The 12,322-nt window shown below is 56.8% G+C and overlaps 1 protein-coding gene across 3 annotated transcripts in view; it reads right to left on the bottom strand.

Annotated features, from left to right (window-relative positions):
- Positions 1-3,494, bottom strand: part of CREBRF (CREB3 regulatory factor) — a 58,805-nt gene extending 55,311 nt beyond the window's left edge. For all 3 annotated transcript variants that reach the window (XM_055125018.1, XM_055125020.1, XM_055125021.1), the window contains exon 1: positions 3,370-3,494. The gene's annotated coding sequence lies outside the window, so the exon portion shown is untranslated. The remainder of the gene's footprint in view (positions 1-3,369) is intronic.
- Positions 3,495-12,322: the final 8,828 nt, after the last annotated feature.

Here is a 12,322-nt window from a genome sequence, read left to right as displayed (position 1 = left end):
AGAGGGCTGGAGCACGAGCTTTGCATGCAAAGGGGCTAGAGCCCAGAGCCCCACCAGCCCCTTCAGAGAACCTTCATCCTCCCTCCTCTGCATCGCGAGAGCACTGCTGGGTGGCGCCCCTACACCTCAAGACACAAGACCAAATAACGTGGTCTGTGCAATTACTCTTGAAAGTCCCCAAATGAAGAGACATGCACATTCTGCTCAAAAACTACCTGAAATGTATGCTTAAGTACCCTGCAATATCTGAACGCCTAAGAACTGAGAACCAAGCGACTGATGTTCTGGAATAGGAATTGATGAACCAATTGCAGCTTTCGGTCACAGCCCTCTCTTGTAAATCAAATTTTATTGGAATACATCCTCAAATGCATCACTTATGGCTGTCTTCAGGCTACGGTTTACAGAACTAATCAGTTGTGACAGAGATTATACATTGTACAGTCTAAATATTTATGACCAGTGCAGAAAAAGTCTGTAAACACTCTCAGAATTCTCTGAACTAATAATCTAACAAATTCATGCCTCTTTTAAGAGTTTATCTACCCTGGAAGATTAACTACTAATCTTGTAGAAGAGTCAGAATTCTTCCTAAAAATACCCACGTACAAACCCACAAGGAAACAGGACCAGAGCAACAGTAAAGAGAACAGGGAGGGTGCCTGCTCTGCATGTGCCAAGCCAGGTTCCGCCTGGGCACCCCCATAGGGGCCATGGGGCCCACCAGAAGTGATCTCTGAGTGCGGAGCCAGTAGTCAGCTCTGAGCACTACAGTATAGCCTGGTGTGGCTCCAAAACAAACACAAAAACCCCACAAGAAAAAAAACTCTGCGCATTTCTTCCAATCATTGACAATCTTAACATCTCAATTTCAACTGCATGGTGGATCTTTTCTCTAAAAATCTTTAAAAAACTGCCACATTAATAGACTCAACATTCAAATTCCCATTGTGGGTGTTTTTTGGGGGAGGGCAATACTCTGGGGTTACTTCCAGCTTACGCTCAGGAATCACTCCTGCGGGTGCTCAGGGAGCTGTGTGGGATGCAGGAGATAGGACTGGGTTGGCCAAGGACAAGACAAGCGTCTTTCCCGCTGCACTCTCACCCGTACAAACTCCTTTTATTATCCCTGCCCTTTGTATTTAAGTCACTACACCGGGAGTCATACTAATTATCCCTTTATTCCTTACACCGGCATCCAGGATCTCACAAACACCGTTCACTCGTTAAACAGGAAACTACTTAAAAGTGAACGTTTCTTTTCACCAGCCAGGCTAAAGCTCTCACCTGCTATGACGGCAGAACTGGGACAGTAAGTGAAACACCCAGATTTCAAATCTCTTTCCCTGAATGTGTGTAGCTTCTATACTTACAACTTTTTAACAAAAACAAACAAACAAAAAAAAAAAACGAAAGCTGCTCTGGGTCTATATAAAATTACATTTAAATAAATTCTATTAAATCTACCTGTCATTCTCAGAAAAAGAAAACAGCACAGCAGCAATGCTCACTTAATTCACAGTTAACAGCCTTGAGTAAGTACTGCAGGTTACCCCTGGAGCGATTTCAATTTAAGTTTCGTGATTCTTCCTTTCCTACGACCTAGTTTGGCATCGCAGGGAGCGCGGGCTTATGAAAGCAACACAACCAACCCCTCTGATAATACAAAAACTTCCACAGCAAGCCGGTACTTTATTCGCCGTGCCGGCTCCCCGGGAGGACCCGAGCCCGGAGCCCGCGGAGCGGCGGGGCCCCCGCGCGCTTCTCCCACCAACGACGCCGGGAGCCCGGCGCGGCCGGCCGCGCACGGAAACCGCTAGAGCATCCACGGAGCCACGGTCCTCCTTCCCCGACTAACAAACGAGCCGCGAGCGCCAATTCCCGAGTAAGCGCCACCCGGGAAGAGCCGGGGCGCGCGTGCCCAGCCGAGCGGCGCCCCAGGTCGCGGGGCAGGCGCGGGCGACCGTTAAGCCGCGCGCCGCGCACGGCCAGCAGGCGCCCGGGGGTCGCCGGCAGAGGAGACACGGGCTTAAAAAAGAAAACCGGTCTGGGTCGCGCCTCCCCCCGGCTCCTGGGGGCGAAAATGGAAGGGGGTGGGGGCACCTGAAACGCAACCACAGGGCAACCCCGCTGACCGCGGCTCCCAAGTTTGCCATAAAAAAAAGAAGCCCGTTTGAGCGTGGTCCTATTCCTCACCTGCAGGGCACCGCAAAGACAAAAATCAAAGCCAGAAACAAGACCCCCCCCCCGGAAAAAAAAAAAAAAAACAAGGATTAAAAATTAAAAAAAAAAAGAAAGCAAGGAAGGAAAAACGAAGAGGAAAACTCCGCGTCCGCGCGAAGCCGACGACTCGACCGCTTACGTGGGCGGCGGCGGCCCAGGTTGTCCCGGGCGGGCGGGACGCGCGACAGCGGCCCCGCCCGGCGCGGCTCTCGGGCGCCCGAGTCCCGGCCGACGCGGACAGGGTCTGGCCGGGCGGCTCCCGCTCCGCCCCGCGACCCCCGAGACCACCCCGTCCGCTCCCCGGCCCTCCGCCCAGTCTCCGCCCCCCTGGGCGACCCTCGCCGCCGGTCCCCTCCCATCTAACATGGCCGCCCCCCCGGCCAGCCCCCCCGGCACAGCCTAACCAATTGGGGGCTGGCGGCACCGCCTGCCCCGCGCCCATTGGCGCGCCCGCCCGCATCCGCCCGTCCCATTGGACGGCAGGCCTGCCACTCGGCGCCCGGGGCTCCGCCTCCCCGCCGCTCCAAGCTGCCTTGAGAAGACATATAAACAAATCCCGGAGGGAGGCCCCTCTCGGCCGCCGGTGGGGCGGGGACGCGGAGGGGGCGCGGCCCCCGCCGAGACACCCCCGCCCGGACCCCCTCGGCCGCCGCCCGCGCCTCCCCGGCCCCCGCCGGGCCGCTTGCAGCGCCGGGGGCGGCGGCGGCCCCTGCGCACACTCCCCTCTCTCCTCCCCCGCCGGCTCGCTCCCCTCCCCGCCGGGCCCCTCCCACCCGCTCGCCGCTCTGACAGGCCGGCTGCCGGCAGCCCCGGGCCCGGGCTCCGGGGCCTGGCACGGCGGACGCCCGGCACCGCCACCCCCGCCCCGGGTGCCGCGGCCCGGCGCTCCCCTCCATCGCCGCCCCGCGCTTTTATATAACCGTCCCGGGCCGGGGTGGGGGGAGGGGAGCCGGCGCCCCCGTGACCGGCAGGCGGCCACCCGCGGCCCGCGCGCCCCCGGCCCCCGCCCCCGCCCCCGCCCCGCGCCGGCCCGGCCCGGCGCCCCCGAGCTGCTGCCTCCTAGGCCGGCCGCCCCCCTCCGCCCCCCGCCCGGCTCGCCCCCGGCCCCAGCCCCGGCGGGCTCCGGGCGCGAGCAGCGGGACTCACCTGTGCGTGTGGGGGCGGCTCAGGGCCCGGCTCGGGTTCCGCTGCAGGCACCGCGGCCCCTCTCCATGCTGCCTCGGTTTGTTTTGTTTATGTCCTTCCTGACGGGTTCCCGGAAATCGCGTGACTCGCCCCCCTCACGTGGGCCGCGGCGAGGAGGAGGAGGGAGGCGGGGGCCCGCCGGCCGCGGACCAATCGCGAGGCGCCCTGTGACTCGGCCAATCAGTGGCGCGGCCCGGCCCGGCTCCCCTGTCACATGACGCGGGAGGGGCGGGTGGCCGGGAAAAACCAGGAAGAGGGGGCGGAGCGGGGTCTCGGCGCCTCTCCCTGCGGCGTGGGCTCGAGCCACGCGCGTTAGACGCGATGCTCACTGACGAAAGGTTTGCACATGCACCGATCCATCTCACCGCCGAGCCGCCGTGCCGGAGGCCCCTCCTAACAGTCGGCTCACCGAAACTTGGAGGGGGCTGAGGGCGGTAACTTGGTAGGGGAATTGTATCGATGTTACGTGAACGTCCTCCCGACCGAACGGAACTTCTCAATTCGCTGGGGCTAGCCTTGCTTTCAGAAGTTCATTCACCAGTATTTACTTCAACTAATACTGCTCAGGTGTGCCCGCACATAGCACCTGTCTGTCTGCACGTGATAGTCCAGAATGCTGCCCAGCAGTGCCTGATAACGCTGTCCTAACGTACCGCCTGTGAGGTTTTTCCTCTGCTCCCTAAGTGCTACTAGCACCAAAAATAATTTTTTATTGAATGCGTACCACCTACCAGGTGGGTCCTTTCGTTTAGTTCTACTACAAGCACAAGTTTGCGTACCTAATTTTCCAAAGCGGGGGCAATGGGGTCTGGGAGAGGTGGGACAGTTTAGGGGCGTTACTTGCTCAAGGTCAGGCATTAATAAATGACCCAGTCTGCTATTACACCACGTGCTTCCAGACTGCTGTTTATGTCTTAAGGGTACAGAATTTATTTTCTGAGCAGAGGTCAGAATATCAATTTTAATACGCACAAGGAGCAGAGAACTAGGGAACATATATCCCTGGCCAGATCCCTTGGGCTTGCTAATTTCTCTCAGGAGAAAACGTGGTTCTTCGCACAGATCTGGGGAAAGAGGATAAGTCAATGGCAAAACCAGGGGCTTTGGTAACAGGAAAGATGACTTAAGGATTATAAGCTTCAAGAGGCAGGGACTAGCTGTGATGCGCCTGGCATTTTCAAATAACACTGCATCTGAATCCTTGTGTGATTAAATAGCACAAATTAGTTAATTCCTGGAAGGCTCCTTCTCTATAACTAATGGGGCGATGAGACTTGAGCAAAGTTCAATATAATGCACTACCGTAGAGTGCCCATGCAGGGAGCACATAACCCACGATGCTACTTACTAGGTTGAGGGGCAGCGTTTAGAAGATCAGAGGCTAAATAGCAAATAACAACAGCCCCGAACTTTATTTACATAATAGTAGTTTATGGGTAGGCATATGTAGATACCCAACAGGAAAGGCACCCGATGAAGGTTTGAATCTTTCCTTAACTGCACAGGAAGTGGCAGGATTATAAAGTCAGCTTTGAGTTATAACACCACTTAATAATTTTCCACATTAACTGATATTTAAAATTTAAACCCAGTAGAAAAACGAGCTGGGGAAGTTTTGAGTCCCTTCCCTCTCATTCATCTTCACACTTGAGGCTCACAGAATACTAACTCCCCTCTCGCCTAATGCGGTGTTCGGAGACGGCCCCAAGGGCTAGCTCTCCCGCTGTTACATGCCCTCTGGACACAGCCCTTTTCCCTTCTACTGGGCAACAGTTCCTTGAGAACAGGGAGCAGCCCGAGACTCTGGCCCTGGCTGAGGCCCCCGGTCCACTGAGGTGCTCCCTAGTGAATGGCATTGGATTCCCGCCTTTGCTGCTCCCGTTGTCCTGGAAATGTTGGCAAGTGGGGGCCTTTCCATTAAGGTCTGTCAGTGACTACATCCTGCTCCGATGTGAATGAAATCTCTGGCTCTGACTGCTGTGCGTTCTCAGGGCTTGGCTGTGCCAGCCAGTGCCAGAGCTGGCAGGAAGCTGGGGCCCTGATTGGCTTGAGGTTCAGGAGGTTCTTTTAGCCGCAAAGTAGTAACCGACCGACACGGCCCCTTCTGAAGCTTCACCTCATTCCTGCCAAGTAATTCCCCATGGGAGCAGCCTAGTCCAGGACATTTTACACAAACAGTAGACAAAGGTGGGGGACCTGAGGGGGGGGGGGGAAGAAACAACACTCAGCACTCCAGTGACGTCTTCAAAATGATTTTTATTTTATATTTTGATAGTTTTTTTTTTTGTCTTGCAGAGAGTCTCTTGCCCCTGAGCCTGGCTGTCTTCCTGGGGCCCCTCGGAGAGGGTGGGCTTCAGTTTCCCTCGCCGCCCTGAGCAGAGCTCCCGCGGCCCAAGACCTCTGGAGCCTAGCCACAGCCATGCTCAAGGCCCCTCTCCATTCGTTCGGACAAGCCTAATGTATGAAAGAACCGGCAGAGGGACCCAGGTGTGTGGAACCCGGGGCTAAGACCTCCAAGCCTGCTTGGATCGGGACTGGGCCTCTTCCACCCAGATTCCCCATTTTCCAGTAGCTAGGCAGTCACACCCAGAGACTGCCCCCAGTGCTGTGTAATCCCACCAATCGCCAACATTCAGGGACTACAAAACCAAGTTCCTGGAAGCACGACATCTTATAGCCTAGTTCTCCCTCTGGGAGAACCTGGCAAGCTACCAAGAGTTTCCTGCCCACATGGGAGAGCCTCGCAAACTCCCCGTGGCATATTCATATGCCAAAACCAGTAACAATGCTGGGTCTCATTCCCCTGACCTGAAAGAGCGTCCAATGTGGCACCCTTGGAAAGGATGAGTAAAGAGAGGCTTCTAAAATCTCAGGGCTAGGACGAATGGAGACGTTACTGAGACTGCTTGAGAAATTCGACAATCAACGGGATGATGATGATGATGATAGTTTTTATTGAAATTTATTTAGAATGTGAGAGGAGAAAGAAAGAGAACTGTGTTCGAGAGAGAATCCAAGACCCTAATTTGAGCTCTACTAAGTGCAGGGTTCTGGAGGAGGGAGGGACCGGGCTTGTCTAGGTTCCAACCTCTTCCCCATGAAGGACTGGGATGAGAACTGGACGTTCCCTTGTGATTTTCAACACTGATCTCCTGCAATAACTGTCTTCTGGGCTCCAGCTAGCACCTAGATGAGCTGTTGGCTGAGCCTGCACATATTTTCTAAAGAAGCATTACCCTGCTGAGTCTCAATGCTCTCTCTCCTGACCCCTCTGGGCCCAAGTGATATGTTAAATTTCACAGCTTCCAAAGTGCAGTTAATTAACTCAAGGCTGGAAGATTTCCAGGAAAGGCTGTGTCCTAACACTTGAAAAAACAAATGGATTTTCTTCCTGAGAAGTGATTCTAAAAGGAGGTACTAATTAATGGGTTGGCCATCGGCACTCTATAGTTTAGTTGGCGGGGGGGGGGGGTGGGGAGTGGGGGGGGGGGAAGGGACACTCAGTGGTGCTCAGGGACTACTCTTGGCTCTGTGCTTGGAGATCACTCAAGCAGTGCTCAGGGACTATGCAATGTCAGGGATTGAACCCTGGGCTTCATGTGCATAGTACACACTCTGTTGAGTTCTCTCACAGCTCCTGAAAAATACCTTGCAGGGTTGTGGGGAGGGCAGAATGACTGAGTCGAGAGCATAGGGCACTTGCCTTGAACGTGGCCAACACATTTGATCCCCAGGACCCCATATGGTCCCCCAAGCCTGCCAGGACTGATCCCTGAGCACTGCTGGATATGGCCCAAACACCCTGCCAAAAAATTCTTTTTGAAGTAGAATTTCTGTTCTCCCTGACAGTTCAACCCATTGGTGGGATCTTGTGCCCTTGATGTGACAGCTGGAGCGGTTCCTTTTCTCCCAGGGGTACCATGTTCGGTCCCACACACACTTCCTGGTCTGTCATTCAAGCATTTGCTCCGATTCCTTGTTCCCCAGACCTGGGGACTCTGGCAGAGGAGCTGAATAAGCACTTATAGCCGGAGTGCAGATGAATGTTCAAATCCAGGTGACCTTGGCCCAAGGCCCCCACATCCTCTGTGAAGTCTCTTTTGCGTCCACTTCATCGTTTCTCTAGCACCTCGATGAGCACTTAAGAGTGTGCAGGGGGGTGGAGCTGGAGCAATAGCACAGCGGGTAGGGTGTTTGCCTTGCACACAGCTGACCCAGGTTCCCAGCATTCCATATGGTTCCCTGAGCACTTCCAGGAGTAATTCCTGAGTGCAGAACCAGGAGTAACCCCTGAATATCACCAAGTGTGACCCAAAAAGCCAAAAAAAAAAAAAAAAGTGTGCAGGGGGGCTGGAATGATAGCATAGCGGGTAGGGCGTTTGCCTTGCACGCAGCTGATCCGAGTTCGATTCCCAGCATCCCATATGGTCCCCCAAGCACTGCCAGGAGTAATTTCTGAGTGTAGAGCCAGGAGTAACCACTGTGCATCGCCAGGTACGACCCAAAGAGAGAAAAAAAAAAAAGTGTGTGCAGGCCTTCGGAGTGGTCACAGTGCGTCCACTATACTACTGCCTTCATTAAAGCAAGAGGCATCTGCCCACTGTCCCTGAACCATAGAGACCTCTAGGCAAAGCATCAGAAGCACACGGGCCAGAACCACGGAACCACAGCACAGCAGGGAAGGCATTAGCCTTGCACGTGGCCGACCTGGGTTCGATCTTCAGCATCCCACATGCCCCCCAAACACTGCCAGGAGTAATTCCTGAGTGCAGTCAGGATAACCCCTGCGCATGGCTGGGCTGTGCCTCCTTGCCCCCCCATCCCCCCAGCAGCATTTCAAGCTGGTGCTTAGAGATGGGTAGAAAACAAGAACTTGACGTTGGCGGAGTGCCCAGTTGTGAGACAGTCACATCTCCCCAAAGGACCCCAGAACCCGGCAAAGGAGAATGACCTGGGAAGGCAACATGTGACAGTGAATTTATAAGGAGGGAAGCCCTGGTAGGTGGGGGTAGGAGCAGTGACCAAGAAAGACTTCTTTCTAGGTCATTCGCTTTTGTTTTTCTCTTGGAGGTGGGATGGGGAAGGCAGTTCAAGCCACACCCAGGGGTGCTCGAGGGACCCTATGCAGGGATGGGCTTCAAACCAGGGTCATCCATCAGTACTGTCCTGTCTCTTCTGCCCCTTTCTTGCTAGCGTCTTCGTCTAAGCTCCTAATTGTATTCCTTCATGTCTGTCATCACTGGCCTCACCGTATGGCTTTGAGAAAAAAAAAAAATGCAGGCCCTGAAGGGTCTTGGGTGCTTCCAAGTGCCGCCCTCCCTCCTGCACCCCCGTTCCAGGGAGGAGCGAACCAGTAGCAGAGCAGAGCAATGCAGCCTGGCCGGGCCGGGCCGCAGGGCTGCCGTCCCGAACAGCCGTCCCGTCTGCTGCCCCTGGGCTGAAATCTTCCAGGACAACTCCTCGGATCCGTGGGTTCTGTTGTGGCCACTGATCGGGGATTTGGTTTGGTCCTTTGGCCAGCGTTGCACTGCGTATCGTACAGTTAATATCGGCACTTCCGCCTGAGCGCAAACCAGGAAGCCCGGGGGTGAGGACAATCAGCCTTTGTCGGGGGCGAGATTCCAGAGCGTAGGTACAATGAGACGTTCAGTCGGGGTGGCCAGGAGGAGGCCGGAGACTGATAAGCAGCAGGAAGCACGGCCACGCTCCCGGAAGCCTGTTCCCGCGAGCCGGCCGCGTGCGTTTCCAAACAGGCCGCAGACCTGCTCGGTGAGGCTGCGCAGGGGAACCGCGCTTGGAAAAGGGAGCATCCCCTGCAGGGGCCTGGTGGGGTCGAGGTCTCGGGGGGTTCACAAGGTCAGCCATTTCCCAGGGACGGTGTCCACCGCGCTCCAGCCTGCTGCCCTCCTGTTCTCCCAGGAGCCTGGCTTCAGGGCAGGACGGATCGGGTAAGCGGGTGGGACGTTCCCAACTGAGGTCGGCCACGCTGAGCCCGCCAGCATCCGCGCCAACGTGGCTCTTTGCGCGCAGGCTGTGCTGCATCAGGAGGGCTGGACTGACCTCCCGGGCCCATGTTCAGTGAGGTGGCCGCCGGGCTGCCTGCTGACCTGGGCAGGGCTCCCATCCCGAGGAGAAAGTTACCCAGCCTCCAGGTGGCAGGAGTCCTGCTGAGCTGGCGACGCCTCCTTCCTGGGGCCCCTCCAATTGTCAGCCCCCACCCTGGGGGCTTCCGGCCCAGGTCCCCCCACACACACATCCCCCATGGGGGGAGGAGCAGAGGGCCTGATTCCCATGAGGCTGGAAAGCACAGTGGGCAGGGTGCTTGCCTTGCCCTAGGATCACCCCAGGTCCACCCCTGGCACCACTAGAGGTGACCCCTGCGTGCGTGCAGAGTCAGGGGAAGCCCTGAGCAGCGCTAGGTGTGGCCCCAGGGCCCCCTCCAGCCCTCTTCCCCCGAAAGGAGGAACCCGTCCCTCTTACCTGTAGGATAATGGAACTGGAACTGAGTCCGCTGGAAGTGAAGGCAGCGCTGGATCGTTATAAACATCCTGAAATATCTCCTACCACAATTTTCCCACCCTACATATGTATGTGTTTTAAATTCTGATTTTTCCCCCTTTTAAAATAATCTACTATTTTGTATTACTAATGGAACCTTTCTTTTTAATTCAACTATTACATTTTTTTTTGGGGGGGGGAGAAAATGCTGAATAGGGAAAAAAATTAAGAACATTTGCTGGGGCTGGAGAGATAGTACAAGGACAGTGGGGAAGGTGCTCGCCTTGCCCGTGACTGACCTGGGCTCAATCCCTGACTTCCTTATGGCTGGAGTGATCCCTGAGACAGAATCAGGAGTACAGAGCTGGTTGTGGCCCAAACCCAAACTGATCAAAAAGAACATTTGCAATGAGTCCCCAGGGGTAAAGAGTATTGTCCGTGTTTCCTTTACACGGGGGGCCTGGGCAGGGTTGGGCCACACCCAGCTGTGCTCAGGGGTCACTCATGGACGTGCCCAGGGACCCCGTGGTGCCAGGATCAAACTGCGCTGAGTAATATCTCTCTGCTACTCGTCTGTCTTCCCAATTTCTTTTAGAAAAATTCTCTCCACCCCATGTACCGTGGGGTGAAGGGAATGATTAAGTAAATCTCGGTATTCTTTTAGGGGGCGAAGGGGCTTGGGGCCACGCCTGGCGGTGGCTGGAGGCCGCCCCGGCTCTGTGCCTGGGGACCCAGGGTCTGACTCTACTCTCCCACCGCAAAGCCTGAGCTCAGCAGAGAGCAGTCTCTGGCCCAGACACTCAAGGCTGCAGAAGAAATCCGGGGCCAAAGCCACCACGAACCAGAGCAACAACCAGAGCATTTCTCAACTCTAGGTCTGTGCCCAGGGGTGGAACACATGCCCTGCGGGTGGAGGCCCTGGCTCATGGCCCGGCACCCATGCTCTCTTGAGCACTGGACTGGGAGTAGTCAAACACATCACTGGAAGTAGTCCCCGCCCCCGCAGCCCTGCTGGGTGTGGCACCTCCTCATGAAAAAGAACATCTGAGAGGCCAGATAGTACCGTAGGGAGCCTGCCTTGAACGCAGCTGACCCCACTTCAATCCCTGGCAGCCCTGAGCACCGGCAGAAGGGGTGCTGGGGAAAAGAGCCAGAAGCCAGCCCCGCCCACCACCAGGTGGGCACCCACCAGCAAAGGAACATCAGTTTGCCCCTGCATGGTGGAACTCTGCGAGGGAATGAGCAAAGGTGCCGCTGTGGAAGGAACACCACTGGGAGACACCACCGGAAGTCAGCCGGTCAGCGGGGCCCTGGGGAAGCCGTGCAGTCACTGGAGATCCAAAACCATGCGCTACGGAACCAGGAGCCCCCCAGCGAGAACGTGAACCGCCCCACTCGAGAGAGCCGCGCTGCCCGGAGTCCAGGGCACACCCTGGGCTGCTCTGCAACTGAGTTCAAATGACTAAGGCAAAGGGAAGCCACGTGTGTGGGGGAGGGGAGCGGAGGGGAGACTCCCCAGCTGGTGCCGCCCTGAAATCTCCCTTCACAGGAACGGGGCCGCTTCCGTGGGAAACACCCCGTGGGTACTCGGGAACTCGAACATCAGCCCCGAGCCAGTGTCACTCGGCGAACCTTATTTACACAGTGGGGGCAGGCAGCCCCGGTTACTCGAGTCTCGGTGGGGGAAGCCTCCCAAACAGTGCCCAGGGGCTCTCCTGACAGCGCTCGGCCCAAGGCGGGTATGGCCCAATGCTAAGAGCCGCTCAGGGCGTGGGGGTGGGGGACTCCATGGCCACACCCAGCAGTGCTCGGGGCCACACGGTGCCAGGGTTCAAACTCGGGCTGGCATGTACTGAGCACGGCCTTTGACCACTAACCACCTTCCTGGCCCCGTGTTCTGGGTCATACACGGGGCTACTCCCAGCTCACTGCTTCAAGGTCCCTCCCAGCAGTGCTCAGGGGGCCACGCAGTGCTGGGGACTGACTGAGAGAGCTACGCTCCTGCTGCAGGCAGGTGGCAGCCAAAACTGGTGACACCGCAGCCCAGGCCCACTGGCGCCTGACTGCGGGTAGCGCAGTCAACACGCCCACCTCCTGCCTCACATCCAGAGGGACTGGCCTGGCCAAAGGCAAGCGAGACCAGGCGCAAACCAGCAAGCGCTGCCTGTTTCCTGCCCTGCACTCACAGATCCCCCCGGAGGAGACAGGGGACAGCTCAGGACAAACTGACGGGGCAGGCAGGACTTGGGGACTAGGCTGGCCAGGAGAGTGCTGGGAAGGCGTCACAGCAGAGTGCAGGCCCCCCACCTCTCTCTCTCCCTCCCCGCCCTCTGACACAGCTGATGGCAGCTATGCGGGATCTGCCGGCTCCCTGCAGCCACAGCTGGAGCCTGCATGTAGTGTCCCCGAGGGACGT

Source organism: Sorex araneus, chromosome 2, assembly GCF_027595985.1.
Source record: "Sorex araneus isolate mSorAra2 chromosome 2, mSorAra2.pri, whole genome shotgun sequence".
In the NCBI taxonomy this organism is placed as follows: domain Eukaryota; kingdom Metazoa; phylum Chordata; class Mammalia; order Eulipotyphla; family Soricidae; genus Sorex; species Sorex araneus.
This window is presented reverse-complemented; position numbering and strand designations above follow the sequence as displayed.